This window comes from Nerophis lumbriciformis, linkage group LG22 (genome assembly GCF_033978685.3).
Source record: "Nerophis lumbriciformis linkage group LG22, RoL_Nlum_v2.1, whole genome shotgun sequence".
Classification (NCBI taxonomy): domain Eukaryota; kingdom Metazoa; phylum Chordata; class Actinopteri; order Syngnathiformes; family Syngnathidae; genus Nerophis; species Nerophis lumbriciformis.
The window spans coordinates 38,379,959-38,405,318 of NC_084569.2; the positions used below are offsets into that span (position 1 = coordinate 38,379,959).

The 25,360-nt window shown below is 39.8% G+C and overlaps 1 protein-coding gene across 2 annotated transcripts in view; it reads right to left on the reverse strand.

The window, feature by feature from the left end:
* pvalb6 (parvalbumin 6) overlaps nt 1–16,485 on the reverse strand; it is a 136,373-nt gene extending 119,888 nt beyond the window's left edge. The window contains exon 1 of one of the 2 annotated variants that reach the window (XM_061973834.1): nt 16,272–16,485. The gene's annotated coding sequence lies outside the window, so the exon portion shown is untranslated. The remainder of the gene's footprint in view (nt 1–16,271) is intronic. The other variant, XM_061973833.2, reaches the window with a different exon arrangement.
* Nucleotides 16,486–25,360: the final 8,875 nt, after the last annotated feature.

Sequence of the window (25,360 nt, forward strand, 5' to 3'; positions counted from 1 at the left end):
CAAAAAGTTTGGCAACCAAAAAATATAAAGAAGAAGTAATATTTGCAACCCAAAAAAATGTATAACCAAAAATGTGTAATCGAAAGATTTACAACCAAAAAAAATGTGTAAGCAAAAAGTCCCCCCCCCCCCCCCCCAAAAAAAAATATTGCTGACAAAAAAATGTGTTGCCCCCAAAAAGTTTGGCAACCAAAAAATATAAAGGTAACCAAAAAATTTTTTGCACCCAAAAACATGTGTAACCAAAAAGATTTGCGACCCCAAGAAAGATTTGCAAACAAAAAAAAATTCCACCCCAAAAAAGTGTTATTTTAAAAAGTTTATAAACCAAAAAAAGATTTGCAACCCAAAACTTTTTTTTTTTTTTTTTTTTTTTTTTTTTCCATTTCAAATTCATTTTTTTGGTTGCAAATCCTTTTTCTTAAAGTTAAAAATCTTTTTGTTTTTTTTGGTTGCATCATAAGACAAAACATATCCCCCACAATGTTAAACTCATTCCTTTGTCCTTGGGTGTCATTCTGCTTCTTTTGCTTCTACAATATTTATTTGTTTAGGACAAAGGCGTAACAAAATGCCCCGTCTTTTTATCGCTGGAATGATTTGCGTGACGACAAATAAAAACAAGTTGTTTTGCATTTCCGTCGTGTCAGTGCGGCGCGACGTTGAGGGGCAAGGCGTTGGAAAATGTCAACCTCCAAAAAATGGACCGGCAGACCATCTGATCAAATCCCAGCGCTCGCTCCTGACAGCTCCCTGCTGTCAATCACGGCTTTTAATTGGATCAGGCCGGGCACATGGAGTCAAAATAAATACAGCGGCGACGTAAACACCTGGACCGCTGGCACAGGTCACATTTCACCTGCATGCCACCGTTCCACACCTCCCCGCCTTCCACCTCTCCGGCCCTTTCCGTGCCGCACAGAGAGCCCTCCTCCCCCAGGGACTATTATATCACACGTTGGCATTTCACACTCCAAGGAGCTTGTTAAATGACAGAAATCCCAGGATATCAAGTGAGGACATGCTAACATCCATTACGCTGGAATCTAACAGTGATAAAGTTTATGAGGATGGATGACGTGAGAGTTTAACACGTGTGCTTGCACTTTATTTATTTGTGTTTCATCTGACATCACATGGACAAAGATAAGACCTTCTGGAGGAAAGTTCTGTGGTCAGATGAAACAAAAATGGAGCTGTTTGGCCACAATACCCAGCAATATGTTTGGAGGAGATAAGGGTGAGGCCTTTAAGCCCAGGAACACCATTCCTACCGCCAAGCATGGTGGTGGTAGTATTATGCTCTGGGCCTGTTTTGCTGCCAATGGAACTGGTGCTTTACAGAGGGTAAAAGGGACAATGAAATAGGAGGATTACCTCCAAATTGTTCAGGACAAGCTAAAATCATTAGCCCGGAAGTTGGGTTTTGGACGCAATGGCATTATTTCAACAAACAATATAATCAGGGGACCACAAAAATTGCATTGTTTTAACAAAAAATGCGTTATTTAAAATGTTTAAAAATATATATATATTATTAAAAAAAAAAAATCTAATCAGGGGACCACAAAAATAGCATTAATTCAACAAAAAATTGCATTATATAAAATGTTTTCAAAAATGGCATTATTTTAACAAAAAATATAATCAGGGGACCACAAAAATGGCATTATTTCAACCAGAAATGGCATTATTTAAAATGTTTAAAAAAAATTGCATTATTTTAACAAAAAATCTAACCAGGAAACCACAAAATGGCATAATTCCAACAAAATTGCATTAATTAAAATGTTTAATTTTTTTTTATTATTTTAACAAAAAATCTAATCAGGGGACCAGAAAAATTGCATTATTTTAACAAAAAATGCGTTATTTAAAATGTTTAAAAAAAAAATTATTATTTAAAAAAAAAAATCTAATCAGGGGACCACAAAAATAGCATAAATTCAACAAAAAATTGTAGTATATAAAATGTTTTCAAAAATGGCATTATTTTAACAAAAAATATAATCAGGGGACCACAAAAATGGCATTATTTCAACAAAAAATTGCATTATTTAAAATGTTTTAAAAAATGGCATCATTTTAACAACAAATCTAATCAGGGAACCACAAAAATGTGCATTATTTTAACAAAAAATGCATTATTTAAAATGTTTTTAAAAACATGGCATTATTTTAACAAAAAATCTAATCAGGGTACCACAAAAATGGCATTATTTTAACCAGAAATGGCAATATTTAAAATGTTTTAAGAAATTGCATTATTTTAACAAAAAATATAATCAGGGGACCACAAAAATGGCATTATTTCAACAAAAAAATTGCATTATTTAAAATGTTTTAAAAAATGGCATCATTTTAACAACAAATCTAATCAGGGAACCACAAAAATGTGCATTATTTTAACAAAAAATGCATTATTTAAAATGTTTTTAAAAACATGGCATTATTTTAACAAAAAACCTAATCAGGGTACCACAAAAATGGCATTATTTTAACCAGAAATGGCATTATTTAAAATGTTTTAAGAAATTGCATTATTTTAACAAAAAATATAATCAGGGGACCACAAAAATGGCATTATTTCAACAAAAAAATTGCATTATTTAAAATGTTTTAAAAAATGGCATCATTTTAACAACAAATCTAATCAGGGAACCACAAAAATGTGCATTATTTTAACAAAAAATGCATTATTTAAAATGTTTTTAAAAACATGGCATTATTTTAACAAAAAATCTAATCAGGGTACCACAAAAATGGCATTATTTTAACCAGAAATGGCGTTATTTAAAATGTTTTAAGAAATTGCATTATTTTAACAAAAAATCTGGAGCTGTTTGGCCGCAATACCCAGCAATATGTTTGGAGGAGATAAGGGTGAGGCCTTTAATCCCAGGAACACCATCCCTACCGCCAAGCATGGTGGTGGTAGTATTATGCTCTGGGCCTGTTTTGCTGCCAATGGAACTGGTGCTTTACAGAGGGTAAAAGGGACAATGAAATAGGAGGATTACCTCCAAATTGTTCAGGACAAGCTAAAATCATTAGCCCGGAAGTTGGGTCTTGGACGCAATGGCATTATTTTAACAAACAATATAATCAGGGGACCACAAAAATTGCATTATTTCAACAAAAATTTGCATTATTTAAAGTGTTTTAAAAAATGGCATTAATTTAACAAAAAATCTAATCAGGGGACCACAAAAATTGCATTATTTTAACAAAAAATGCGTTATTTAAAATGTGTTAAAAAAAATTATTATTAAAAAAAAAAATCTAATCAGGGGACCACAAAAATAGCATTAATTCAACAACAAATTGCATTATATAAAAGGTTTTCAAAAATGGCATTATTTTAACAAAAAATATAATCAGGGGACCACAAAAATGGCATTATTTCAACAAAAAATTGCATTATTTAAAATGTTTTAAAAAATGGCATAATTTTAACAACAAATCTAATCAGGGAACCACAAAAATGTGCATTATTTTAACAAAAAATGCATTATTTAAAATGTTTTTAAAAACATGGCATTATTTTAACAAAAAATCTAATCAGGGTACCACAAAAATGGCATTATTTTAACCAGAAATGGCATTATTTAAAATGTTTTAAGAAATTGCATTATTTTAACAAAAAATCTAACCAGGAAACCACAAAATGGCATAATTCCAACGAAATTGCATTAATTAAAATGTTTTAAAAAATTGTGTTATTGTAACAAAACATCTACTCAGGGGACCACAAAAATTGCATTATTTTAACAAAAAATGCGTTATTTAAAATGTTAAAAAAAAAAAATTATTTAAAAAAAAAATCTAATCAGGGGACCACAAAAATAGCATTAATTCAACAAAAAATTGCATTATATAAAATGTTTTCAGAAATGGCATTATTTTAACAAAAAATATAATCAGGGGACCACAAAAATGGCATTATTTCAACCAAAAATTGCATTATTTAAAATGTTTTAAAAAATGGCATCATTTTAACAACAAATCTAATCAGGGAACCACAAAAATTTGCATTATTTTAACAAAAAATGCATTATTTAAAATGTTTTTAAAAATATGGCATTATTTTAACAAAAAATCTAATCAGGGTACCACAAAAATGGCATTATTTTAACCAGAAATGACATTATTTAAAATGTTTTAAAAAAAATTATTATTTTAACAAAAAATCTAACCAGGAAACCACAAAATGGCATAATTCCAACAAAATTGCATTAATTAAAATGTTTTAAAAAATGGTATTATTGTAACAAAACATCTAATCAGGGGACCACAAAATTGCATTATTTTAACAAAAAATGCGTTATTTAAAATGTTTAAAAAAAAATGTATTATTTAAAAAAAAAATCTAATCAGGGGACCACAAAAATAGCATTAATTCAAAAAAAAATTGCATTATATAAAATGTTTTCAAAAATGGCATTATTTTAACAAAAAATATAATCAGGGGACCACAAAAATGGCATTATTTCAACAAAAGATTGCATTATTTAAAATGTTTTAAAAAATGGCATCATTTTAACAACAAATCTAATCAGGGAACCACAAAAAATTGCATTATTTTAACAAAAAATGCATTATTTAAAATGTTTTTAAAAACATGGCATTATTTTAACAAAAAATCTAATCAGGGTACCACAAAAATGGCATTATTTTAACCAGAAATGGCATTATTTAAAATGTTTTTAAAAATTGCATTATTTTAACAAAAAATCTAACCAGGAAACCACAAAATGGCATAATTCCAACAAAATTGCATTAATTAAAATGTTTAAATTTTTTTTATTATTTTAACAAAAAATCTAATCAGGGGACCACAAAAATTGCATTATTTTAACAAAAAATGCGTTATTCAAAATGTTTAAAAAAAAAATTTATTAGTTAAAAAAAAAATCTAATCAGGGGACCACAAAAATAGCATTAATTCAACAAAAAATTGCATTATATAAAATGTTTTCAAAAATGGCATTATTTTAACAAAAAATATAATCAGGGGACCACAAAAATGGCATTATTTCAACAATAAAATTGCATTATTTAAAATGTTTTAAAAAATGGCATCATTTTAACAACAAATCTAATCAGGGAACCACAAAAATTGCATTATTTTAACAAAAAATGCATTATTTAAAATATTTTTTAAAAACATGGCATTATTTTAACAAAAAATCTAATCAGGGTACCACAAAAATGGCATTATTTTAACCAGAAATTGCATTATTTAAAATGTTTTAAAAAATTGTATTATTTTAACAAAAAATCTAACCAGGAAACCACAAAATGGCATAATTCCAACAAAATTGCATTAATTAAAATGTTTTAAAAAATTGTATTATTGTAACAAAAGATCTAATCAGGGGACCACAAAAATTGCATTATTTTAACAAAAAATGCGTTATTTAAAATGTTTAAAAAAAAAATAATTATTATTTAAAAAAAAAATCTAATCAGGGACCACAAAAATAGCATTAATTCAACAAAAAATTGCATTATATAAAATATTTTCAAAAATGGCATTATTTTAACAAAAAATATAATCAGGGGACCACAAAAATGGCATTATTTCAACAAAAAATTGCATTATTTAAAATGTTTTAAAAAATGGCATCATTTTAACAACAAATCTAATCAGGGAACCACAAAAATTGCATTATTTTAACAAAAAATGCATTATTTAAAATGTTTTTAAAAACATGGCATTATTTTAACAAAAAATCTAATCAGGGTACCACAAAAATGGCATTATTTTAACCAGAAATGGCATTATTTAAAATGTTTTAAAAAATTGCATTATTTTAACAAAAAATCTAACCAGGAAACCACAAAATGGCATAATTCCAACAAAATTGCATTAATTAAAATGTTTTAAAAAATTGTATTATTGTAACAAAACATCTAATCAGGGGACCACAAAAAATGCATTACTTCAACAAAAAATGCGTTATTTAAAATGTTTAAAAAAAAAAAATTATTAAAAAAAAAAAATCTAATCAGGGGACCACAAAAATAGCATTAATTCAACATAAAATTGCATTATATAAAATGTTTTCAAAAATGGCATTATTTTAACAAAAAATATAATCAGGGGACCACAAAAATGGCATTATTTCAACAATAAAATTGCATTATTTAAAATGTTTTTAAAAAATGGCATCATTTTAACAACAAATCTAATCAGGGAACCACAAAAAATTGCATTATTTTAACAAAAAATGCATTATTTAAAATGTTTTTAAAAACATGGCAGTATTTTAACAAAAAATCTAATCAGGGTACCACAAAAATGGCATTATTTTAACCAGAAATGGCATTATTTAAAATGTTTTTAAAAAATTGCATTATTTTAACAAAAAATCTAACCAGGAAACCACAAAATGGCATAATTCCAACAAAATTTCATTAATTAAAATGTTTTAAAAAATTGTATTATTGTAACAAAACATCTAATCAGGGGACCACAAAAATTGCATTATTTTAACAAAAAATGCGTTATTTAAAATGTTTTAAAAAAAAAATTATTATTTAAAAAAAAAATCTAATCAGGGGACCACAAAAATAGCATTAATTCAACAAAAAATTGCATTATATAAAATGTTTTCAAAAATGGCATTATTTTAACAAAAAATATAATCAGGGGACCACAAAAATGGCATTATTCCAACAAAAAATTGCATTATTTAAAATGTTTTAAAAAATGGCATCATTTTAACAACAAATCTAATCAGGGAACCACAAAAATTGCATTATTTTAACAAAAAATGCATTATTTAAAATGTTTTTAAAAACTTGGCAGTATTTTAACAAAAAATCTAATCAGGGTACCACAAAAATGGCATTATTTTAACCAGAATGGCATTATTTAAAATGTTTTAAAAAATTGCATTATTTTAACAAAAAATCTAACCAGGAAACCACAAAATGGCATAATTCCAACAAAATTGCATTAATTAAAATGTTTAAAAAAAAATTGTATTATTTTAACAAAAAATCTAATCAGGGGACCACAAAAATTGCATTATTTTAACAAAATATTTAAGGGTACATTAAGCATATGTTTCTTATTACAGTCGAATAACAATTTTGTCCTTAAATAAAATAGTGAACATACAAGACAACTTGTCTTTTAGTTGTAAGTTAGCAAACAAAGGCTCACAATTTGAGTGTCCGCCCTGAGATCGGTAGGTTGTGAGTTCAAACCCCGGCCGAGTCATACCAAAGACTATAAAAATGGGACCCATTACCTCCCTGCTTGGCACTCAGCATCAAGGGTTGGAATTGGGGGTTAAATCACCAAAAATGATTCCCGGGCGCGGCCACTGCTGCTGCTCACTGCTCCCCTCACCTCCTTTAGTTCCTGTTTTGTGCACTCCTGGGTTTATTTTGGTCACCATGGGGATTAATTGGGTTCACCTGCCTCTGGTTAGTGGTCCCACTCTCAGCTGCTGCCAACCACTAATCAGAGAGCTATTTAGTCACCTCAATCGCCACCCTCAATCTGGCGTCATTGTTTGCTTCACGATGTTGTCACGCAACCTACTAGTAAGCCTTGTTTGTTCCCTGCCATAGTTTATGCTAAGTGTTCGCTTCATGCCTTGTCTTAGTAAGTCTTGTTTACGTCATGCCACAGTCAACGTAAGTTTTCCTTGTTCATAGTTTATGCTAAGTGTTCGCTTCGTGCCTTGTCTAAGTAAGTCTTGTTTATTTCATGCCACAGTCAACAAAAGTTTTCCCTGTTCATAGTTTATGCTAAGTGTTCGCTTCATGGCTTGTCTAAGTAAGTCTTGTTTACGTCATGCCACAGTCAACGTAAGTTTTCCTTGTTCGTAGTTTATGCTGTGTTCGCTTCATGCCTTGTCTAAATAAGTCTTGTTCATGTCATGCCACAGTCAACGTAAGTTTTCCTTGTTCATAGTTTATGCGAAGTGTTTGCTTCATGCCTTGTCTAAGTAAGTCTTGTTTATGTCATGCCACAGTCAATGTAAGCTTTCCTTGTTCATAGTTTATGCTAGGTGTTTGTTTCATGCCTTGTCTAAGTAAGTCTTGTTTATTTCATGCCACAGTCGACGTACGTTTTCCTTGTTTATAGTTTATGCTAAGTGTTCGCTTCATGCCTTCTCGAAGTAAGTCTTGTTTATTTCATGCCACAGTCAACGTAAGTTTTCCTTGTTTGTAGTTTATGCTAAGTGTTCTCTTCATGCCTTGTCTAAGTAAGTCTTGTTTATTTCATGCCACAGTCAACGTAAGTTTTCCTTGTTCATAGTTTATGCTAAGTGTTAGTTTAGCTCCTAGTACGATCAGCGTGTTGTGCCTTCGCCCTGTGTTCCATTTTTTGTAGTACTTTGATTTTGAGGAATAAATCAAAACAACAACAACAACAATAGAGGAACATCAGCAAATATGAAATGTTCAAATATGTTAAAAGTGATAGCAAAGAAGCTGTTAGCGAAATAAATAATAATACAGAAATGACAATGAGCATTATTACACTACAAATGGAGCAATACAAATACCAATAGAAATAGCGCTAATGATAATGAACAATACCAATAATTTACCTCTATTATCAAATATTCAAATGCAACAATACATATACGTAATGATAACTAGAGATACAAAAGAATGCAGAAAAATGGAGGGGGAGAGAGAGAAGCAACCTATATTAACCTTGTAGATTGTTATAGTAACAATAAGTTAAGCTTTGTCAGTGTGCCATGTGTTACCCAGTTTACCCTAGGGCAACAACATTAGTATATGTTTGATGAACATGAGTATATGCATGAGTGTATATATGTATATGTACTTGTATATGTATGTTTGTACAGTGAAAGTATATGTACATGTATGTGTATATGTATGTTTGTACAGTGAATGTGCGTGTGGATGTACGAACTTTGAGTATGTAGGTATGTACTGTATTTGTGTATGTATTTCGGAGCGTAGGTACGTATGTATGTATGTATGTATGTATGTATGTATGTATGTATGTGAGTATATGTGAATCGATTCTGAATCGGATCGTTATCTCCAAGAATCGAATGGAACGGTTCAGTACCCAAAGATCCATAGCCCAGGTAGAAAACACGGCTTTTAGCAGTTTTGACCGATACAAATTCTGGGAGCGTACATTCATGTGCACAAAAATGTGTGTTAACACAAAACTACACACTGTGTACACGACTGTGTAAGGCAGGGGTGTCAAACATACGGCCCGAGGACCGGATCAGGCCCCGCGAACAGGTCATATCCGGCCCGCGGGATGAGTTTGCAAAGTATAAAAATGAACCTGAAATTTTGGGAATGAAAGAAACAGCTGTTCTAAATGTGTCCACCAGATGTCGCAATAGCAATTCTTTGTAGACGGTGCTACACGTGCAAAATAAACCACACGATGTTAGTACATCAGTCGAGGAAAATGATCAAACTACATAAATAATAATAACAAAAATAATAGAATTTATTTGTAAAAAAAACACTTTACATTGAGTAAACAACCTCAAAGTGCTACAGTGTATTAAAAAAAATTAAAAGAAAAAGATAGTAGCAAATAAATAAAAATAAAAACTAGAACAGCCAAATAACTAGAACTAGTATGCATATATCTAAAAAAGGTTTTTTTTTTAAAAGAAGGGTTTTTAAGGCTTTTTTTAAAAGCATCCACAGTCTGTGGTGCCCTCAGGTGGTCAGGGAGAGCGTTCCACAGACTGGGAGCGGTCTGTAATTTCTTTTTGATACAATTTTTTCATCTTGACGGATTGGAAATGAACACCAATGAGTTGACTGATGAACATTATCACATCATTTATTCAAAAAATATAAATAACGACAAATAAAGTGTACGTACTATTAACCGCAACATGTAAGTGTAAAAAAAAACAAAAAAAAACATTATAATTTGTACAATTTCAGAATGTGCTTGTTCTATTTTTAAACAAAACAAACAATCTGAAGTTGTCTTTATTTTTAAGTTATGGTGCCGTGATTTTACGACACATAAAGATAGAATACTATTAACCGCAACATGTAAGTGTAAAAGAAAAAAAAAAAATGGTAACACTTTAGTATGGGGTATATATTCACCATTAATTAGTTGCTTATTAACATGCAAATTAGTAACATACTGGCGCTTAATTAGTCATTATTAAGTACTTATTAATGCCTTATTCTGCATGGCCTTATTATACAAGCAGTAAGCCATTAACTAAGAGTCTTCCCTCAATAACCTCAGAATTATTGCTTATTAGTACCCCTAACCCTTGTATGTTCCCCTAGTGTCCAAATAACTCTCAATTAAGTCGTTGTTACTTAGAATATTTTCCCCAGAGTATGTTACCCATACTAAAGTGTTACCGAAAACCCCTCAACATTATGATTTGTACAATTTCAGAATGTGCCTGTTCTATTTTTAAACAAAGAAAACTAGGGCAAGAGTTCAAGCCAGTGGTGACCTGGGTGGGATGAGTCCTTGAGGATGCTGTTTGCTCTCCTGTTGCAGTGTCTCTTATGCAGGTCCTCTACAGATGTAATAGGACCTGGTCCAAATAACTCTCAATTAAGTGTTATGTTTCCCAGAGTGTGTTCCCCATACTAAAGTGTTACCGAAAACCCCTCAACATTATGATTTGTACAATTTCAGATTGTGCCTGTTCTATTTTTAAACAAAGAAAACTATCTGAAGTTGTCTTTATTTTTAAGTTATCATGCCGTGATTTTACGACACATCAGAGTCAGAATATCAGAATACCTTTATTGTCATTGTATGGAAACAACGAAATTGGACAGCAATCCAGTTCAGTGCTTTTAAAACAAACCTACATAAAATAGTCTTAAGACAACAACAATAATAAAACAATTTAAAATGTAAAAACATAATAAAATGTTAAAAAAAACCATATTGCACAGTAGATCTTTATCAGAGGTAAGCAAGTAATAAAGTGGTGAGTGTTCAGGTAAGTGCAGAGTTTAGGGCAATAACAGCTCTAGGACATACTTGCCAACCTTGAGACCTCCGATTTCGGGAGGTGGGGGGAGGGCGTGGTCAGGGTGGAACGGGGGCGTGGTTGGGGGCGTGGCTAAAAGGGGAGGAGTATATTTACAGCTAGAATTCACCAAGTCAAGTATTTCCTATATATATATATATATATATATATATATATATATATAGGAAATACTTGACGTTCAGTGATATCTAGCTATATATATATATATATATATATATATATATATATATATATATATATATATATATATATATTTATTATATATATATATATATATTTATTATATATATATATATATATATATATATATATATATATATATATATATATATATATATATATATATATATATATATATATGTATGTGTGGGAAAAAAAATCACAAGACTATTTCATCTCTACAGGCCTGTTTCATGAGGGGGGGTACCCTCAATCGTCAGGAGATTGTCAGAGAAAATCTCCTGACGATTGAGGGTACCCCCCCTCATGAAACAGGCCTGTAGAGATGAAATAGTCTTGTGATTTTTTTTTTCCCACACATACATATATTGCGCTCTACTACGGTATCGAGCACTATTTTTTGGATAACCTTATTAAGACATATATATATATATATATATATATATATATATATATATATATATATAAAATAAATACTTGAATTTCAGTGTTCATTTATTTACACATATACACACACATAACACTCATCTACTCATTGTTGAGTTAAGGGTTGAATTGTCCATCCTTGTTCTATTCTCTGTCACTATTTTTCGAACCATGCTGAACACCCTCTCTGATGATGCATTGCTGTGTGGCACGCACAAAAGTGCTTTCATCAAATGCACTAAATGGCAGTATTGTCCTGTTTAAGAGTGTCACAACATTGATGTTTACGGCAGACGAACTGCTTTACGGTATACAAAAAAGTGACTGCTGTTGTTGTGTGTTGTTGCCGCGCTGGGAGGACGTTAATGAAACTGCCTAACAATAAACCCACATAAGAAACCAAGAACTTGCCCTCCATCATTCTATAGTTATAACGTGATTGGGCAGGTACGCTTTTTTATATTGTGGAGGACCTGAGTCCGCCTGAATTTCGGGAGATTTTCGGGAGAAAATTTGTCCCGGGAGGTTTTCGGGAGAGGCGCTGAATTTCGGGAGTCTCCCGGAAAATCCGGGAGGGTTGGCAAGTTAGCTCTAGGATAGAAACTGTTTTTCAGTCTATTTGTCCTTGCTTTGATGGTCTTATAGCGCCTCCCCGAGGGCAAGAGTTCAAGCCAGTGTTGACCTGGGTGGGATGAGTCCTTGAGGATGCTGTTTGCTCTCCTGTTGCAGTGTCTCTTATGCAGGTCCTCTAGAGATGTAAGAGGACCTGGTCCAAAAAACTCTCAATTAAGTGTTATGTTCCCCAGAGTATGTTACCGAAAACCCCTCAACATTATGATTTGTGCAATTTCAGAATGGGCCTGTTCTATTTTTAAACAAAGAAAATAATTTGATGTTGTCTTTATTTTCAAGTTATAGTGCCGTGATTTTACCAGTCCGGCCCCACTTGGGAGTAGATTTTTTCTCTTAGTGGCCCCCGATCTAAAATGAGTTTGACACCCCCGGTGTAAGACATGTGTAGCGTACGAGGAAAACCCTGCCGTTTCATTCAAGTGTGCGCCCTCACCAGCACTTGTAAGGGAATGTAATGGATTTTCTCCCCCCTTACACACACACACACACACACACACACACACACACACACACACACACACACTAACAGTGACTCACAGTTTTCAGAGAACCAATCACCATCGTCTTTTTTCCAGCTCCAGTTTGTGAATGAAATGTTGGCTCCGGTGTTTTTATTGCAATCATATCATCATTTTTTGACTCAACTACTAAGTTTTGTCCGTGGAATTTCACTTTATCACTTCTTCACCTCCTTTTCTGTCTTGTATTTGACTCATTGTATCCTCACTATAGTCTTTGGTAACGCTTTTAGCATGGGGAACATATTCTACGTCAGTGTTTTTCAACCACAGTCTGATGTGCCTTAGGAGGTTATCTAATTTCACCTATTTGGGTTAAAAATAGTTTTTGCAAACCAGTAATTATAGTCTGCAAATGATGTGTTGTTGTTGAGTGTCGGCAGAGTAACCGTGTAATACTCTTCCATATCAGTAGGTGGCAGCCGGTAGCTAATCGCTTTGTAGATGTCGGAAACAGCGGGAGGCAGGGTGCAGGTAAAAAGGTGTCTAATGCTTAAACCAAAAATAAACAAAAGGTGAGTGCCCCTAAGAAAAGTAATTGAAGCTTAGGGAAGGCTATGCAGAACGAAACTAAAACTGAACTGGCTACAAAGTCAACAAAAACAGAATGCTGGACGACAGCAAAGACTTACTGTGGAGCAAAGACAATGTACTTCCGAACATGACATGACAATCAACAATGTCCCCCACAAAGAAGGATAAAAACAACTAAAATCTTCTTGATTGCTAAAACAAAGTAGATGCGGGAAATATCGCTCAAAGGAAAACACGAAACTGCGACAGGAAAATACCAAAATAAGAGAAAAAGCCATTAAAATAGGAGCGCAAGACAAGAACTAAAACACTACACTCAGGAAAACGGCAATGAACTCAAAATAAGTCACGTTGTGATGTGACAGGTGGTGACAGTACACCTACTTTGAGACAAGAGCTATAGTGATGCATGCTTGGTTATGGTTTAAAGTCATACCCAACAATTGTATTTGACTCATTGTATCCTCACTATAGTCTTTGGTAACCCTTTAGTATGGGGAACACATTCTAAGTCAGTGTTTTTCAACTACTGTGCCGTGAGATACAGTCTGGTGTGCCGTGGGAGATTATCTAATTTCACCTATTTGGGTTAAAACATTTTTTTTGCAAACCAGTAATTATAGTTGTTGAGTGTCGGTGTTGTCTAGAGCTCGGCCGAGTAACCGTGCAATACTCTTCCATATCAGTAGGTGGCAGCAGGTAGCTAATTGCTTTGTAGATGTCGGAAACAGCGGGAGGCAGGGTGCAGGTAAAAAGGTGTCTAATGCTTAAACCAAAAATAAACAAAAGGTGAGTGCCCCTAAGAAAAGTAATTGAAGCTTAGGGAACGAAACTAAAACTGAACTGGCTACAAAGTAAACAAAAACAGAATGCTGGACGACAGCAAAGACTTACGTTGGAGCAAAGACGGTGTCCACAAAGTACATCCGGACATGACATGACAAACAACAATGTCCTCCACAAAGAAGGATAAAAACAACTGAAATCTTCTTGATTGCTAAAACAAAGTAGATGCGGGAAATATCGCTCAAAGGAAAACACGAAAATACCAAAATAAGAGAAAAATCCATTAAAATAGGAGCGCAATACAAGAACTAAAACACTACACTCAGGAGAACGGCAATGAACTCAAAATAAGTCAGGGTGTGATGTGACAGGTGGTGACAGTACACCTACTTTGAGACAAGAGCTATAGTGATGCATGCTTGGTTATGGTTTAAAGTCATACCCAACAATCGACTTTTTACTGTGAACTGAATTTCGTTTTTTAATGATGTCTGCTGGTGGTGTGCCTCTGGATTTTTTCAACGCAAAAAATGTGCCTTGGCTCAAAAAGGTTGAAAAAACACTGTTCTAAGTATCCATCCATCCATCTTCTTCCGCTTATCCGAGGTCGGGTCGCGGGGGCAGCAGCTTAAGCAGGGAAGCCCAGACTTCCCTCTCCCCAGCCACTTCGTCCAGCTCCTCCCGCGGGATCCCGAGGCGTTCCCAGGCCAGCCGGGAGAGATAGTCTTCCCAGCGTGTCCTGGGTCTTCCCCGTGGCCTCCTACCGGTCGGACGTGCCCGAAACACCATCCTAGGGAGGCGTTCGGGTGGCATCCTGACCAGATGCCCGAACCACCTCATCTGGCTCCTCTCGATGTGGAGGAGCAGCGGCTTTACTTTGAGCTCCCCCCGAATGACAGAGCTTCTCACCCTATCTCTAAGGGAGAGCCCCGCCACTCGGCGGAGGAAACTCATTTCGGCCGCTTGTACCCGTGATCTTGTCCTTTCGGTCATGACCCAAAGCTCATGACCATAGGTGAGGATGGGAACGTAGATCGACCGGTAAATCGAGAGCTTTGCCTTCCGGCTCAGCTCCTTCTTCACCACAACGGATCGATACAGCGTCCGCATTACTGAAGACGCCGCACCGATCCGCCTGTCGATCTCACGATCCACTCTTCCCCCACTCGTGAACAAGACTCCGAGGTACTTGAACTCCTCCACTTGGGGCAAGATCTCCTCCCCAACCCGGAGATGGCACTCCACCCTTTTCCGGGAGAGAACCATGGACTCGGACTTGGAGGTGCTGATTCCCATCCCAGTCGCTTCACACTCGGCTGCGAACCAATCCAGTGAGAGCTGAAGATCTTGGCCGGAGGAAGCCATCAGGACCACATCATCTGCAAATAGCAGTGACCTAATCCTGCAGCCACCAAACCAGATCCCCTCAACGCCCTGACTGCGCCTAGAAATTCTGTCCATAAAGGTTATGAACAGAATCGGTGACAAAGGGCAGCCTTGGCGGAGTCCAACCCTCACTGGAAACGTGTCCGACTTACTGCCGGCAATGCGGACCAAGCTCTGACACTGATTATACAGGGAGCGAACTGCCACAATAAGACAGTCCGTTACCCCATACTCTCTGAGCACTCCCCACAGGACTTCCCGGGGTACACGGTCGAATGCCTTCTCCAAGTCCACAAAGCACATGTAGACTGGTTGGGCAAACTCCCATGCACCCTCAAGGACCCTGCCGAGAGTATAGAGCTGGTCCACAGTTCCACGACCAGGACGAAAACCACACTGTTCCTCCACTGTTCTAAGTAACAAAGACTTAATTGAGAGTTATTTGGACTATTGGGGAACATATAAGGGTTAGGGTTACTAATAAGCAATAATTCTGAGGTTATTGAGGGAAGACTTAATGGCTTACTGCTTGTATAATAAGGCCATGCAGAATAAGGCATTAATAAGTACTTAATAATGACTAATTAAGAGACAATATATTACTAATTTGCATCTTAATAAGCAACTAATTAATGGTGAATATGTTCCCCATACTAAAGTGTTACCTAGTCTTTTTATTTCACTATTCAGGGGTTTTGTACACTCATGCATCATTTTTTTTTTTCTTCACAGCCTCGTAAAAAACAAAACAAAACAAAAAAAAAACCACATGGTTGACAGCCAGACTTACCTCCAAATGACAGAGACTTAGTCCCGAGTCCTCAAAAGGTTGGAGGAACAGCGGTGAGCCTGCAAGCTGCTGATGGACAAAGCCAAGTGGAGGACAGGAAGAGAACGGGCGAGATAGAGCAGCAGAGAGAGAGAGAGAGAGAGAGGAGATGAGACTGCAAGACAAGAGAAGAGTGAGCGGTTTGAAGAGAAAGTGGATGCTTTGTGATCCAAGAGGAAGAGGAGGGTTTTTCTCAGGCGGACTGGAGGTGAGATGAAGGGGAGAAAGAGAGAGAGAGGGAGGGAGAGGATGGAGGATGAAAGGGAGAGAGAGCAGGGTTGGGATAGGAGGGGATTGTGTGATGTTAGAGGTGGACGGATGGAAGGAAAAAATAAAATAAGGTTAAACTCAATTATTTTCCTAAAATATACAATTAGAAGAGACAAAAGTGTCCCATAAATCGCAACCACTGAGTTTATGTAATTTCACCTATTTGGGTTAAAATATTTTATGCAAATTAGTAATTATAGTCTGCAAATGATGTGTTGTTGTTGAGTGTCGGCAGAGTAACCATGTAATACTCTTCCATATCAGTAGGTGGCAGCAGGTAGCTAATTGCTTTGTAGATGTCGGAAACCGGAGGGTGTGTTCTAACACTCCTCAGCCTTCCCGGTAAGGTCTATTCGGGTGTACTGGAGAGGAGGCTACGCCGGATAGTCGAACCTCGGATTCAGGAGGAACAGTGTGGTTTTCGTCCTGGTCGTGGAACTGTGGACCAGCTCTATACTCTGGGCAGGGTCCTTTGAGGGTGCATGGGAGTTTGCCCAACCAGTCTACATTCGTTTTGTGGACTTGGAGAAGGCATTCGACCGTGTCCCTCGGGAAGTCCTGTGGGGAGTGCTCAGGGAGTATGGGGTGTCGGACTGTCTGATTGTGGCGGTCCGCTCCCTGTATGCTCAGTGCCAGAGCTTGGTCCGCATTGCCGGCAGTAAGTCGGACACGTTTCCAGTGAGGGTTGGACTCCGCCAGGGCTGCCCTTTGTCACCGATTCTGTTCATAACTTTTATGGACAGAATTCCTAGGCGCAGTCAAGGCGTTGATGGGATCTGGTTTGGTGGCTGCAGGATTAGGTCTCTGCTTTTTGCAGATGATGTGGTCCTGATGGCTTCATCCGGCCAGGATCTTCAGCTCTCGCTGGATCGGTTCGCAGCCGAGTGTGAAGCGACTGGGATGAGAATCAGCACCTCCAAGTCCGAGTCCATGGTTCTCGCCCGGAAAAGGGTGGAGTGCCATCTCCGGGTTGGGGAGGAGATCTTGCCCCAAGTGGAGGAGTTCAAGTACCTAGGAGTCTTGTTCACGAGTGAGGGAAGAGTGGATCGTGAGATCGACAGGCGGATCGGTGCGGCGTCTTCAGTAATGCGGACGCTGTATCGATCCGTTGTGGTGAAGAAGGAGCTGAGCCGGAAGGCAAAGCTCTCAATTTACCGGTCGATCCACGTTCCCATCCTCACCTATGGTCATGAGCTTTGGGTTATGACCGAAAGGACAAGATCACGGGTACAAGCGGCCGAAATGAGTTTCCTCCGCCGGGTGGCGGGGCTCTCCCTTAGAGATAGGGTGAGAAGCTCTGCCATCCGGGGGGAGCTCAAAGTAAAGCCGCTGCTCCTTTACATCGAGAGGAGCCAGATGAGGTGGTTCGGGCATCTGGTCAGGATGCCACCCGAGCGCCTCCCTAGGGAGGTGTTTAGGGCACGTCCGACCGGTAGTAGGCCTCGGGGAAGACCCAGGACACGTTGGGAAGACTATGTCTCCCGGCTGGCCTGGGAACGCCTCGGGATCCCACGGGAAGAGCTGGACAAAGTGGCTGGGGAGAGGGAAGTCTGGGCTTCCCTGCTTAGGCTGCTGCCCCCGCGACCCGACCTCGGATAAGCGGAAGAAGATGGATGGATGGATGGATGTCGGAAACAGTGGGAGGCAGGGTGCAGGTAAAAAGGTGTCTGATGCTTAAACCAAAAATAAACAAAAGGTGTGTGCCCCTAAGAAAAGGCATTGAAGCTTAGGGAAGGATTTATAGAACGAAACTAAAACTGAACTGGCTACAAAGTAAAAAAAAACAGAATGCTGGACGACAGCAAATACTTACTGTGGAGCAAAGACGGTGTCCACAATGTACATCGGAACATGACATGACAATCAACAATGTCCCCACAAAGAAGGATAAAAACAACTGAAATATTCTTGATTGCTAAAACAAATTAGATGCGGGAAATATCGCTCAAAGGAAGACATGAAACTGCTACAGGAAAATAGCAAAACAAGAGAAAAAGCCATTAAAATGGGAGCGCAAGACAAGAACTAAAACACTACACACAGAAAAACAGCAAAAAACTAAAAATAAGTAACGTTGTGATGTGACAGGTGGTGACAGTACACCTACTTTGAGACAAGAGCTATAGTGATGCATGCTTGGTTATGGTTTAAAGTCGTATGCAACAATTGCGACGACGACTTTTTATTGTCAACTGAGTTTCGTTTTTTAATGATTTCTGCTGGTGGTGTGCCTCCGGATTTTTTCAACGCAAAAAATGGGCTCAAAAAAGGTTGAAAAAACACTGTTCTAAGTAACAAAGACTTAATTTAACTTAACAAAAACAGAATGCTGGACGACAGCAAAGACTTACAGCGTGTGGAGCAAAGACGGCATCCTTAAAGTACATCCGTACATGACATGACAATCAACAATTTCCACACAAAGAAGGATAGCGTCCGCACAACTGAAATAATCCTGATTGCTAAAACTAAGCAGATGTGGGGAATAGCGCTCAAAGGAAGACATGAAACTGCTTCAGGAAAATACCAACAAAACAGGAAAAGCCACCAAAATAGGAGCGCAAGACACTACACATTCAATGTTGTCCCTGCAAATGCGTCACGGACCGGTACCGGCCCCCGGACCGGTGGTTGGTGACCACTGACTTAGATGACCATAGTAACTAGTACATCATGCAAAAGCGCAGATTCCAACCATTGAAATACTTTGTATAGTTCAAGACTTCCGGTAATTTCATAACATCACTGCACATTATAAGGGCAGCTACAGTTTCAATCTTAAAGATCTAAAAAAAATATTTGGGAATGTCCGGTGGGCCAGATTGAAAAGGCCCCTGGGCCTTAATTTGCCCAGGTCTGAGTTACAGCAAGACCTTAGTTCCATCCATCTTCGTCCGCCTATCCAAAGTCTGGTCTGTGAGGCAGCAGCCTAAGCAGAGAGTTCCTAAGCCAGCTAGGAGACATAATGTCTTGGGTCTTCCACGTGGACTCCAACCGGTCAAACGTGCCCGAACCACCTCCCCAGAGATGTGTCCAGGGGGCACTCTGACCAGATGCCCAAACCGCCGTACCTGGCTACTCTCGATGTGGAGGAGCAGCGGCTTGACTCTGAGTTCCTAACAGAGCTTCTCATCCTATCTCTAAAGGGAGAGCCCCACCACCCGACGGCTTGTACCCGTGATCTTGTCTATTCAGTCATAACCCAAATCTAATGACCATAGGTGAGGATGGGAACGTAGATCGACCGGTAAATTGAGAACTTTGCCTTCCGGCTAAGCTCCTTTTTCACCACGACTGATCGATACAGGGTCCGCATCACTGCAGACGCCGCACTGATCCGCCTGTCGATCTCACGATCCACTCTTCCCTTACTCGTGTACAAGACCCCCCGAGGTACTTGAACATGTCCCTTGGCAAGTTTCACTTCCATCTTTGTCCACCTATCCGAAGTCTGGTCTGTGGGGCAGCAGCCTAAGCAGAGACTTCCTAGGCCAGCTAGGAGACATAATGTCTTGGGTCTTCCCCGTGGCCTCCAACCGGCCAAACGTGCCCGAAACACCTCCCCAGAGATGTGTCCATGGGGCTCTCTGACCAGATGCCCAAACCCCCTTATCTGGCTACTCTCGATGTGGAGGAGCAGCGGCTTGACTCTGAGTTCCTAAAAGAGCTTCTCATCCTATTTCTAAAGGGAGAGCCCCACCACCCGACGGCTTGCACCCGTGAACTTGTCTATTCAGTCAAAACCCAAAGCTCATGACCAAAGGTGAGGATGGGAACGTAGATCGACCGGTAAATTGAGAGCTTTGTCTTCCGGCCAAGCTCCTTTTTCACCAGGACTGATCGATACAGGGTCCGCATCACTGCAGACGCCGCACCAATCCACCTGTCGATCTCACGATCCACTCATCCCTCACTTGTGTACAAGACCCCCAGAGGTACTTGAACATGTCCCTTGGCAAGTTTCACTTCCATCTCCGTCCGCCTATCCAAAGTCTGGTCTGTGGGGCAGCAGCCTAAGCAGAAAGTTCCTAGGCCGACTAGGAGACATAATGTCTTGGGTCTTCCCTGTGTTCTCCAACCGGTCAAACGTGCCCCAAACACCTCCCCAGAGATGTGTCCAGGGGGCACTCTGACCAGATGCCCAAACCCCCTTACCTGGCTACTCTCGATGTGGAGGAGCAGCGGCTTGACTCTGAGTTCCTAACAGAGCTTCTCATCCTATCTCTAAAGGGAGAGCCCCACCACCCGACGGCTTGTACCCGTGAACTTATCTATTCAGTCATAACCCAAAGCTCATGACCATAGGTGAGGATGGGAACGGAGATCGACCGGTAAATTGAGAGCTTTGCCTTCCGGCTAAGCTCCTTTTTCACCACGACTGATCGATACAGGGTCCGCATCACTGCAGACGCCTCACCGATCCACCTGTCGATCTCACGATCCACTCTTTCCTCACTTGTGTACAAGACCCCCGAGGTACTTGAACCCCTCCACTTGAAGAAAGTTCTTCGCGCCAGATGGCATGCCACCCTTTTCCGTGCAAGAACCATGGATTTGGACTTGTAAGTGTTGATTTTCATCCCGGTTGCTGCAAATTCATCTAGTGACAGCTGAAGATTTTGGCCAGATGAAGCCACACCTTTGTTAGAGAACAGGATTTACAAGAAAAAGTGTGTAACTGCCAAAAAGGAGAGTGCTTAAATGGGTACCCGGAGGAACGCCTCAGTTATGTAAATCACACGTTTGGACCTCCGTGTTCTACAGTCGTGGTCGAAAGTTTACATACACTTGTAAAGAACATAATGTCATGGCTGTCTTGAGGTTCCAGTACAACTCTTATTTTTTTTGTTAGAGTGATTCAAGCACATACTTGTTTGTCACAAAAAACATTCCTGAAGTTTGGTTCTTTTATGAATTTATTATGGGTCAACTGAAAATGTGACTGTGGAGGTTTTCCTCCCTCCGGGTTCCATGGACCACCAAGAACTGACATGACGGCGAGCAGTTTGTGACTTTGTTTTATTCTTTCAATAAAACCTTCGTCTCGTCGGGTCGCTTTTCAGCTCCTCTTCAAACTACTCGCTCTTCGGTTGCTTTTCAGCCTCCCGCGTCGTCGTCTTTGTCTCGCTCTCTGTCGCTTTCGCTCTGCATCGACTGGCTCTCCAACTCCTTCTCTTTCGTCCTTCTCGGCTGGTGCCCTTTTACACACTGACGTGATTACAGAATTGCGCCCAGGTGGGCGATCCACGCACCTGACGTCCATCTCGGAGCCGGTCCCGGCGTGCCCTGCCTCCTCACAGTGAGCAAATCTGCTGGGTCAAAAGTATACATACAGCAATGTTAATATTTGCTTACATGTCCCTTGGCAAGTTAACCTGCAATATGGCGCTTTTGGTAGCCATCCACAAGCTTCTGCTTGGATTTTTGACCACTCCTCTTGACAAAATTGGTGCAGTTCAGCTAAATGTGTTGCTTTTCTGACATGGACTTGTTTCTTCAGCATTGTCCACACGTTTAAGTCAGGACTTTGGGAAGGCCATTCTAAAACCTTCATTCTAGCCTGATTTAGCCATTCCTTTACCACTTTTGACGTGTGTTTGGGGGTCATTGTCCTGTTGGAACACCCAACTGCGCCCAAGACTGTCATAACGGGGGGGTCGCAACTTACTGCGAGGTTCGTTCTCCCAGGAAGAAAACAGACTATTCCAGACAGGACTTGAAGGTAGGAACATATTTATTAATTCATTAATCCTACACAGGACAAAAGACAAGAACTAAAACAAAAGGAAAGCTAAGGAACATAAAACTTAACGCAGGAAACATACCCTAACACTTAGCCTGAACTATGGACATATAACAAACACAACTTACTGTGGCATGAAACAAAAAAATAGCAAAAAACTTGGAATAGGACATGGAACGAGCAGCATGAACTAGGCATGAAACAAGCATGAAACTCCATCCATCCATCCATCTTCTTCCGCTTATCCGAGGTCGGGTCGCGGGGGCAGCAGCCTAAGCAGGGAAGCCCAGACTTCCCTCTCCCCAGCCACTTCGTCCAGCTCTTCCTGTGGGACCCCGAGGCGTTCCCAGGCCAGCCGGGAGACATAGTCTTCCCAACGTGTCCTGGGTCTTCCCCGCGGCCTCCTACTGGTCGGACGTGCCCTAAACACCTCCCTAGGGAGGCGTTCGGGTGGCATCCTGACCAGATGCCCGAACCACCTCATCTGGCTCCTCTCGATGTGGAGGAGCAGCGGCTTTACTTTGAGCTCCCCCCGGATGGCAGAGCTTCTCACCCTATCTCTAAGGGAGAGCCCCGCCACCCGGCGGAGGAAACTCATTTCGGCCGCTTGTACCCGTGATCTTGTCCTTTCGGTCATAACCCAAAGCTCATGACCATAGGTGAGGATGGGAACGTAGATGGACCGGTAAATTGAGAGCTTTGCCTTCCGGCTCAGCTCCTTCTTCACCACAACGGATCGATACAGCGTCCGCATTACTGAAGACGCCGCACCGATCCGCCTGTCGATCTCACGATCCACTCTTCCCCCACTCGTGAACAAGACTCCGAGGTACTTGAACTCCTCCACTTGGGGCAAGATCTCCTCCCCAACCCGGAGTTGGCACTCCACCCTTTTCCGGGAGAGAACTATGGACTCGGACTTGGAGGTGCTGATTCCCATCCCAGTCGCTTCACACTCGGCTGCGAACCGATCCAGTGAGAGCTGAAGATCTTGGCCGGAGGAAGCCATCAGGACCACATCATCTGCAAATAGCAGTGACCTAATCCTGCAGCCACCAAACCAGATCCCCTCAACGCCCTGACTGCGCCTAGAAATTCTGTCCATAAAGGTTATGAACAGAATCGGTGACAAAGGGCAGCCTTGGCGGAGTCCAACCCTCACTGGAAACGTGTCCGACTTACTGCCGGCAATGCGGACCAAACTCTGACACTGATTATACAGGGAGCGAACTGCCACAATAAGACAGTCCGTTACCCCATACTCTCTGAGCACTCCCCACAGGACTTCCCGGGGTACACGGTCGAATGCCTTCTCCAAGTCCACAAAGCACATGTAGACTGGTTGGGCAAACTCCCATGCACCCTCAAGGACCGTGCCGAGAGTATAGAGCTGGTCCACAGTTCCACGACCAGGACGAAAACCACACTGTTCCTCCTGAATCCAAGGTTCGACTATCCGGCGTAGCCTCCTCTCCAGTACACCTGAATAGACCTTACCGGGAAGGCTGAGGAGTGTGATCCCACGATAGTTGGAACACACCCTCCGGTTCCCCTTCTTAAAGAGAGGAACCACCACCCCGGTCTGCCAATCCAGAGGTACCGCCCCCGATGTCCACGCGATGTTGCAGAGTCTTGTCAACCAAGACAGCCCCACAACATCCAGAGCCTTAAGGAACTCCGGGCGGATCTCATCCACCCCCGGGGCCTTGCCTTTGAGGAGCTTTTTAACTACCTCGGCAACCTCAGCCCCAGAAATAGGAGAGCCCATCACAGATTCCCCAGGCCCTGCTTCCTCATAGGTAGGAACATATTTATTAATTAATTAATCATACACAGGACAAAAGACAGGAACTAAAACAAAAGGAAAGCGTGACGATTGCACGAGAGGCTAAGGAATATAAAACTTAACGCAGGAAACATACGCTAACACTTAGCCTGAACTATGGACATATAACAAACACAACTTTCTGTGGCATGAAACAAATAACTAGCAAGAAACTTGGGATAGGACATGGAACGAGCAGCATGAAACAAGCATGAAACTGTGCCATGAAAAGAGCAATGACGCCAGGACGACTAACTGGCAAAGACAGGCTTAAATAATAGTCTCTTGATTAGAGCAGGTGCGTGTCCCAAACACATGAGGCAGGTGAAACTAATCAGTCTGGTCTGTGGGGCAGCAGCCTAAGCAGAAAGTTCCTAGGCCAGCTAGGAGATATAATGTCTTGGGTCTTCCCCGTGGCCTCCAACCGGCCAAACGTGCCCGAAACACCTCCCCAGAGATGTGTCCATGGGGCTCTCTGACCAGATGCCCAAACCCCCTTATCTGGCTACTCTCGATGTGGAGGAGCAGAGGCTTGACTCTGAGTTCCTAAAAGAGCTTCTCATCCTATCTCTAAAGGGAGAGCCCCACCACCCGACATGAGGCAGGTGAAACTAATCAGTCGCCATGGAAACTAAAACAAACAAGGATGTACAAAAACAGGAACTTATGGAGTCTTAAAACTAACAGAAAATAACAAAAACATGATCCAGACCACAGATCAAGACAAAGACCCAACCTCTGGGCTGATGATTTTAGCTTGTCCTGAAGAATTTGGAGGTAATCCTCCTTTTTCATTGTCCCATTTAAAGCACCAGTTCCATTGGCATCAAAACAGGCCCAGAGCAAAATACTACCACCACCATGCTTGACGGTAGGAATTAGAGATGCGCGGTTTGCGGGCACAACCGCGGAGTCCGCGGATTATCCGCGGATCGGGGCGGATGAAATAAAAAAAAATTAGATTTTATCCGCGGGTCGGGTCGGGTCGGGTGGTTGAAATAAAAAAAAATTATATTTTTAAATAGATTCAGGCGGGTGGCAGTTAAACCAATTCGGAAATATATATACATAGTTAAATGTTATTACCCACATACGAAAAACGAGCAGGCACCTGCTGCATATGCCACAACAGAAGAAAAAAAAAAAAAGAGATGGACACTTTTACGGAGCGGAGAAAGGACGCCTCGCCGGGGTCCGGGACCGAGGCCCCTT